We start from the raw sequence: 7,755 nt of genomic DNA on the forward strand, positions 1-7,755 counted from the left end.
GTAAAACGGCAGTGGAGTATTACCGTGGACTCAATGGCATTTCTCCACTGGTCTGTCTGCTTTGGGACAGGGACAATGACATGTCCTGCTGCATTTGTTATTTCAAAGGGCGGTTTAGGATTTTCATTCTCAGACACTGGGCACAAAGCAGGACTCAACCCTCGATGCAAACTAAACGAGCTGCCCACAGATTCTGGCAGCCACAATGAGCATTTGGTGTGAGAGCTCAGATCTGCCCCTGTCCCAGAGGGAGGAGGTCATCTGCAAGGGGACTGGACCACTAAACTATCAGCTCCTAACTCCCAAACTTTCAGTAACTCTATTATCAGTGGCTGTGAGCATAATTTAAACCATAAGAAAAACCACACTGGGCTAGACCAAAGGCCCATCTAGCTCTGAATCTTGTCTTCTGACAGTAGCCAATACCAGGTGCCCCAAAAGCTACTCCCCCAGGCACCACTGGGAGTTGAACCCAGGATCCCCTGCTTATAAGGTAAGTGTTTTAACCAGCTGAGCCATGGTGCCTGCATGTAGCTAAAACACAGTGTCTGACCACACCTGACTCACTGACATCTCCACCAGGCCCTGACAAGCTTTGCTTGTGTTTGGATTCTGCAAAGCAGAGGAGCAGATGAGGTTTTCCTTGCAAGCTGTGCGTGTGTGTGTGAATCTTTGGCCAGGTCTGCACTACAAAGTTATTTTAGCATCATCACATTGCTGAGGTGCGTGAAAAACACACAACGCTCCCTCGGTCACCAGCTTTTGGCTGGTGCACACACTGCAATGCCACGTCTGGCCACAAAACTGCCCTGTTTTGGTGACAAAATAAAACCACCTCGACGAGAGGCCTAGAGCTTTTTGCAGCAAACTTAAAGTGACAGAGTGCCAGTTTAGATGCTGCCGTTCATTATATAACCATAACTGGCCTCCAGCAGTATCCCACAATGCCATCTGTGAACTCACCTGCCCTGCATTCTGCTACAGAGCCATGGGGCCCTCCCCTTTCATAGCTCCAGGAAGTTCTGACAGCTGAGCCTGCTGCTCTGCTCCGGCAGCCAGGAGCAAATCTCTGCCATGGATGCTGCTCACTCCCACCCTGCAAACATAGAGCAGGTGGCAGGAGCTTCCTTACAGTGGGGGCGGCGGGGCATTGGCATCTGAACTCTGACACCCCCATGACACCCCTTCCCTCGAGAAGGCTCTTACCTTCTAAACAGGGATGGCTGTTTTCTAGTAAAATCACTAAAAGGGAAGGAGAAAACTTGAAAGAGGTTCCTCCTGGCGCTCACGTCCGTGAACCCGAATACTCTCTCAGTCCTCAAAGAGAGACCTGGAGAAGGAGACTTGCTGAAGCGAAGCAAAGCCACAGGGGTCTCTGAGAATTCCCTGGCCCCTTGCCCCGTCCTGCCTGGCTGATGTCAGCATCTCTCTGTGAGGTCACCATCTCCCCACCGCCTTGGACCAATAGTCTGAGGTCCTGCAAAAGGCCTTTATGATGTCACTGCCACACCCCTCCCTTGCTGTGCCAATGTCCTGCTCCTGGCCAGGCCCTTTGGAGGTCTGAGCTACTCCCTACTCAAGGCAAGAAGTGTCTTCGGTGCCGCCTACCCCTGCTCCATATGTTAAACCATTGAATACCTTATTTTTTATTGCATTTGTAGCTCATATCATGATTTCAATGCACAATCTGGACGCATGATTTTCTCGATCATATTAGACAATACATTTTCATGCTAGGATGTGTAAATCTGTATTTATTCATGCCATATATAAGAAAATAAAACAAATTCATTTCCTCTAAGCATATGGAAACTTTTTAATTTTCACAGTAACTGAAATGTACAAACACCTAGAAATGGAACTGTCACCAGCACAGGGTTGGCCAGTATTAAATAGTGTTACAGTAGGAGACAGCGTTAGGATGTTAACCCCAGGCCTTTTGTTCAAAGGTTGTGTCTCTCGCCTTTCCCCCATGAACTGAAGTGCAGCATTCAATAGATCCAGAGACTAGTTGATGACATTTCTGAGTGCTAAAATAGCAAGCGCTGTCCTTCCTGCATTGGCCAGTGGTGACTGGAGAGCTGGTTTGTTGAAAATAAGCTTCAAGGTGAGAAGCAGCAGCCCAAAAGAGGTCCCTACAGGTGCTGAAGTAGCTCAGTTGGGAGAGCGTTAGACTGAAGCTCTAAAGATCTGTGGTTCAATCCCAGGCTTCAGCAGCCTCTTCGATCCTTTTCGGTGCAGCTGTGGGCTGTTTCCTGGCAACACAGCAGTCCCTTTACCTAATGCACGTTCTTTCTTTCAGGCTATGCAGCAGGAAAAGGCAGCATTGGCTTCTGCAGCCAGTTGGCCCTCCTGAACTTTCTTTCTTCTCTTGCTCTTTCTCAGAAAGGGGAAGAAAAAGCAGCTCCCCCTCAAGCTGGAGTCACATGGGCGATGTAAGGACAACTTGCTGAGTGCCAGCTCCAGTCCTCTGCTCTGCCAGCTGACCCATCGAAGAGCTGCCGCCATTTTCTCCAGGTTCTCCCCTCAGTGTGTGCCAGGATGAGCACCACCAAAGTGCAGGGAATTTGAGGGCGGGGCAGGACAGGGCAGCGCACTGTGATGGAGTTTCTGTAGCGTGGTGGTTCTCACATTTGCCTAATCTGCAAAAGGGCCTCAGCCCAAAAACCAGGCAGAAACGTAGTGGCTTCCTTTTCCCAGCTCCCCTTGCTGTCCAGCAAGGCCTCCTCCTTCTGCCACTGGCCTGTCCCTGGGATAACCCCAACCCCCGCACGATAGAGGGTGGTGATATCAGTGGAGAAAATACCTTGGCGTCAGCCTGGGGAAGCTGGAGGAATTAGGCCAGTCGAACCCATGGAAGTGCACTTGGCTGCTGGGAGGTAGAATCTTGTTTCTACCTCTTGGCATCCCAGGGGTGGCTACTTGCAGCCCAGGAAAAGATGTGGGGTTCTGGGTGGAAGGAAAACAAGTTAAGGGTTAATGTCTCTTTTACCTGTAAAGGGTTAACAAACAGGGACCCAAACACCTGACCAGAGGACCAATCAGAAGACAAGATACTTTCAAATCTCGTGTGGAGGGAAGCCTTTGTTTGTGGGTTTTGGGTTTGGCTTTGTTCTCTTTGGGTCCTGGAAGGGGCTAGAGGTGCAACCAGGTTTCTGCCAATCTCCCTGCTACAGTCTCTTATCTATTCAGAATTGTAAGTAAGAAAAGGCGGCCATAGTCTTTTAATTTGTTTTTTTTCCATTTGCATATGTGTACTTGCTGGAATAGCTTAAATTGTGTTTCTGCTGGAGAAAGTTTCTTTCTATTGTTTATAAGTTGAAAGACCCTGTAACTTTTTACCATCTAAAATGCAGAGATAAACCTTTTACTTTTTTTCTTTCTTTTTTATTAAAAGTTTTGCTTTTTAAGACCTGTTTGATTTTTTTTTCCCAGTTGAGGCTCTAGGGAATTGAGTCTGTATATTCCAGGGAATTGGTGGGGAGAAGGGAAGGATAAATTTCCTCTTTGTGTTAGATTCACACAGCTTGAATCTGTATTGCCTCTGGGTGAGGGGGAAGCAGGGAGGGAAAGGTAAATTTCCTCTTTGTGTTAGATTCACGGAACTTGAATCTGTATTGCCTCTGGGAGAAGGGGAGAGAGAAACTTGATCTCTCTGTGTTGTGTTTCAAGGAATTGAATCACGGTATCTCCTAGTGTACCCAGGCAGGAAAGATCTGGGAGGAGGTAAAGAGGTGGGAGGGAATGGTTTATTTCCCTTTGTTGTGAGACTCAAGGAATCTGGGTCGTGGGGTCCCCTGGGAAGGTTTTGGGGGGACCAGAGGGTATCAGGCCCTAGAAATTCCTGATTGGTGGCAGCGCTACAGAATCTAAGCTGGTAATTACGCTTAGAGGACTTCATGCTAGTACCCATATCCTGGACGCTAAGGTCCAGATTTGGGAATTATACTATGACACGAGTAGGCTGCTTTCTGGCAAGATGGTTTTCTGTTTTAGGCTTGGGAGAAGCCTGCGAGAGGAGTTGTTCCAGTGAGAACCGCTGCTCCTTTCTTGCCGACCTGGGGGTGCCAGTGACAGCTTGTGAGGGGGCAGGTGCTGGCTTGAGTGAATGGGATACAGGAAACCCCAGCCTGCCCCTCCAGGTCAAGTCCACTGCTTGGCTCCTGCGTTGTGACATCCAGATTTAAATCTTCCCAGCATGTGCTGTGGCTCGTGTATTAAGCCTTCCTGGTGGGCCTGGTCCTTGCCAAAGTAGCTCAGCTGGGAGTGCATCGGATTGAAGATCTAAAGGTTTCTGGTTTAATGCCAGGCGTTAGCACCCCCTTCACCCTGGGTGTGTTGTGCTGGGCTTTCTTCTGGGTGTGCAGCTGTGCCCTGAACTCACCAGTGTTCCTAATTTCAGAGGCAACACTTGCAGAGGGCGTGTGTGGGGTCATGTGCCCCACCTGGGTTAGCTATCGCCTGCTGCATTATGTGGTGCTGCCAGGCCCCCTCCCTGCAAAGCAGCTGCTGCAGGGGTGAATGGAGAGGGGCTGCCTTTGCTGCTTCCTCTCCCTGCACTGTTCACAGCTGAGGGGGCTGTTGATTGCAAGGGGATGGGGCTGAACCTTGACATTGTGCCCCTCCCCTTCAGGAGACACCAGTCATCTGCACCTGGTTGGAAGCTCCGCAGCCAGAGGAAAAAGTGGTTTTCTGCACCAGAGCTGCCAGCTCTTACTTTCTTTCTCATGACGGGGAGGAAAAACAAATCTCTTTTTCAAAGCCCAGTCCTGCCATTGACCGAGGTCTGACTTTCTAAGTTCCTGCTAGAGTGGGGGATTTAGAGTTAGTGGAGGGAAAAAGACCCCTGAAAATCTCAGGCCCTCAGGGAAAACCCAACCTCTGCTACCAGGGTCACTGAGGTGCTGGGGATTTGAGTAGGAAAGGGACTGTCTGAATTTTCAAGGTGGGGAATGAATAACAAACTACAAGATCCACCTCATTAACCACCGACACAGGCTAATCCTGCTGCAGACAGAGAGGAAACTGGGAGCTATTCTTTGTGTGCAGCCATGGAAACACTGACCCAATTGCACTGCAGTGAATGTGCTGGGGAAAACCGGATTTTACAGGCAGGTGGAAATAATGGATCCTAGAAACACCTGGAGTCCCCCACACTGCGTCTGCCACCAGGGTTGGGTGTTGAGCTGCTCACAGAGTCCCCCACCAACATTACTTTCTAGCAGGGGATTGCAGCACCACCCACCCACCCAGAGCTGAAAGTAAGCCGGTCCAGTCTGGTATGGTGTACTGGCAAGAGCCAGTACGCCGTGTTGGACCACACTGGCATCCATGGCGGGCATTGAAAGGGCTCTGGACTGCCCACGGCCAGGGCTCTGGCGGCCAGGCTGGGGCCGGGATTGAAAGGGCTCAGAGCTCCCCGCGGCTGCGGGCAGCCTAGAGCCCTTTAAATCCCAGCTGCAGCTGAGATTTAAAGGGCTGAGAGCTCCATGCTGCTGCAGGCAGCCCAGAGTCCTTTGAATCCTGGCCGTGGCTCTGGTGACCGGGCTGGGGCCGGGATTTAAAGGGCTCGGGGCTCCCCTCAGCGGCAGGAGCTCTGGGCCCTTTAAATCCCTGCCCCAGTCCCGCAAAGCTTGGGGTTCTCCTGGTGGCTGGAGGCCTAGGCCCTTTAATTTGCCCCATGAGCCCTGGGGGGCTCCCAGCCCCCTCTTCAGCTAGGAGCCTCTGGTTGATTTAAAGGCTCTGGGTCTCCCAGCCACAGCTGGTGCCCCAGGGCCTTTAACTCTTGAGATGCCACGCCTCTTCTGGATGAGGCCACGCCCCCTCAGGACTCCCGCAGTACCGGTAAGTCCTGTAAGTTACTCTCACCCCTGCACCCAGCCAATGCAGTATGAAGGCTGAGTCTTGTATCGCCGCACCCTGGGTCCAGGGCATGCACTCTCTCTCCTCCTCTGCTGTATAGAATCCGGCCCTGCCGCAAAGTGTTCCCCATGAACCACCAACCTCCAGGACAGCAGGTTTGGCCCTCAGAGCAAGGCTCAGATCAAGGTGGGGTTGTAGCTCAGTGGTAGAGCACATGCTTTGCATGTATGAGGCCCTGGGTTCAATCCCCCACATCTCCAGGTTTCTTTTTCATCCTGCTGCTTTGCTCATGCCCAGAGGGGATGTGGCCCACCAGGCTCCTTGCCCGAGCTTCAATCCTGCTCACTGAGGGGCAAGGGACAATTGCATGGAAGGTCCTGGGGGAGTTTCTGCTCCTAAGTCACCTCGGTATGTTTAAGATTCCCACCCGCTGTGCTGCTTGGGACAATGGTAGATGAGAAGGGCGAATCCTCCAGCACTGGAGGGAAAGGTCCCATCTGCACAGCCCGAGAGGCAAGGAAACAGAGGGGCTGTCAGTGCTCAGAGAGGAGAGAGGTCAGTGATTTACACCCACCAGGGGACACTGACTTTTTGAGGCGGGTGCAGCTGGCTTGAGATGGTGCTGACGATGGATAGAAAAAAGGCTGGAGTCAGTGACAGATGGGACCACAGAAGGGGAAGGGGAATGGCAGCCCCACAGAAGGTCCTGGGTGCTCAGATGCCCCAGTTATTGCACCCTGGCCTGTCCTAGAGAGAGAAAAGACCCAGAGGGACCCAGCCCCCCTACAGTGATCCCGTGGACAAGAACCTGGCTGGGAGTGGGGTGGTTTCCCTCTGGGCAAAGGGGAGCTGAAATCCCTCAGTGTCCTGGAATTTAAGCAATGAAAGCTTCAAACCCTGCACGGGTGTGGGCTGAGGTGCATCAGCAGAAGGTTGGGCTGGACAGAGCTGGCAGGTTTGTATAATTTTTGGTGGTTCCCAGAATGGGACCAAGTCCTGCCCCACCCCACACCTGTGTGAGGCTCTGGGAGGGAGTTTGGGTGTGGGAGGGAGGTGTTGGGCTCTGGGAAAGACTTTGAGTGCAGGGTCTGGGCTCAGTCAGAGGGTTGGGGTGCAGGAGTGGGTGTGGTGGGCAGCGTCTTGGAGGGAGTTTGGGTGCGGATATGGGGTTTGAGTTGGAGCAGGGTGTGAGGGGTGCAGGAGAGGGTGAGGGGTGCAGCATTTACCTCAAGCATTTCCCAAAAGCAATGTGCACCCCTCTCTGGAAGCAGCCTCTAACCAGGAGGGCTGGGAGTGTCTCTGTGCACCACTGCCAGCAGACTCCACCCCACAGGTCCCATTGCCACAGTAGGCAGAGTTGGCACTCGGGGAGACCCCCCACACACACCTCATGGGCTACAGTGACGTGCCAGCTGCTTCTGGGGGTGGCGTGCCACACGGAGCGAGGGTGAGCAGGAAACTGCCTTAGCCCCCTTGTGCTGGTGGTGGTGGCGGCGGCAGGGATCTCTGGGCCCTTTTAATTTCCCATAGGCAGCAGGCAGGACCAGAGGGGACACTCCCAAGGCCAAATATTGCTTTGCACAATGATAAATCTTGGAAGAGGACAGAAATGAAATGGCAGCAGAACCTAAGGAATGAAAAGCCTCCGGATTCTTGTGTGTGCACTGACGCTGAAGAGAAACTGTAATTTGACTCGCTTTGTGTCTGCGGCCGGTAAAATATCAAGGTAAAATCATTCCAGTGATTGTGACACCGGGTTTGAGGAGGCTTTGGTCTTATTAAAATGTAACTAGCATGATAGGTCCTGTCTTGATCATGGGTGGGAAGATGTTCTTTTTCAGGGATCTCAGACGAGAACTGGGCCACAACACCGGGTTTGTTTAGGCCACAAAA

General features: G+C 52.0%; 3 non-coding genes across 3 annotated transcripts; 2 read left to right on the plus strand and 1 right to left on the minus strand.

The window, feature by feature from the left end:
• Nucleotides 1-451: 451 nt before the first annotated feature.
• TRNAI-UAU (transfer RNA isoleucine (anticodon UAU)) lies at nt 452-525 on the minus strand. Its single transcript has one exon. It is a non-coding gene; the product is annotated as a tRNA-Ile (tRNA).
• A 1,618-nt stretch (nt 526-2,143) lies between these two features.
• TRNAF-GAA (transfer RNA phenylalanine (anticodon GAA)) lies at nt 2,144-2,216 on the plus strand. Its single transcript has one exon. It is a non-coding gene; the product is annotated as a tRNA-Phe (tRNA).
• Nucleotides 2,217-6,050: 3,834 nt separating this feature from the next.
• On the plus strand, nt 6,051-6,122 carry TRNAA-UGC (transfer RNA alanine (anticodon UGC)). The gene has a single exon. It is a non-coding gene; the product is annotated as a tRNA-Ala (tRNA).
• The last annotated feature ends 1,633 nt before the right edge of the window (nt 6,123-7,755 follow it).

Source organism: Gopherus flavomarginatus, chromosome 2, assembly GCF_025201925.1.
Source record: "Gopherus flavomarginatus isolate rGopFla2 chromosome 2, rGopFla2.mat.asm, whole genome shotgun sequence".
In the NCBI taxonomy this organism is placed as follows: Eukaryota; Metazoa; Chordata; order Testudines; family Testudinidae; genus Gopherus; species Gopherus flavomarginatus.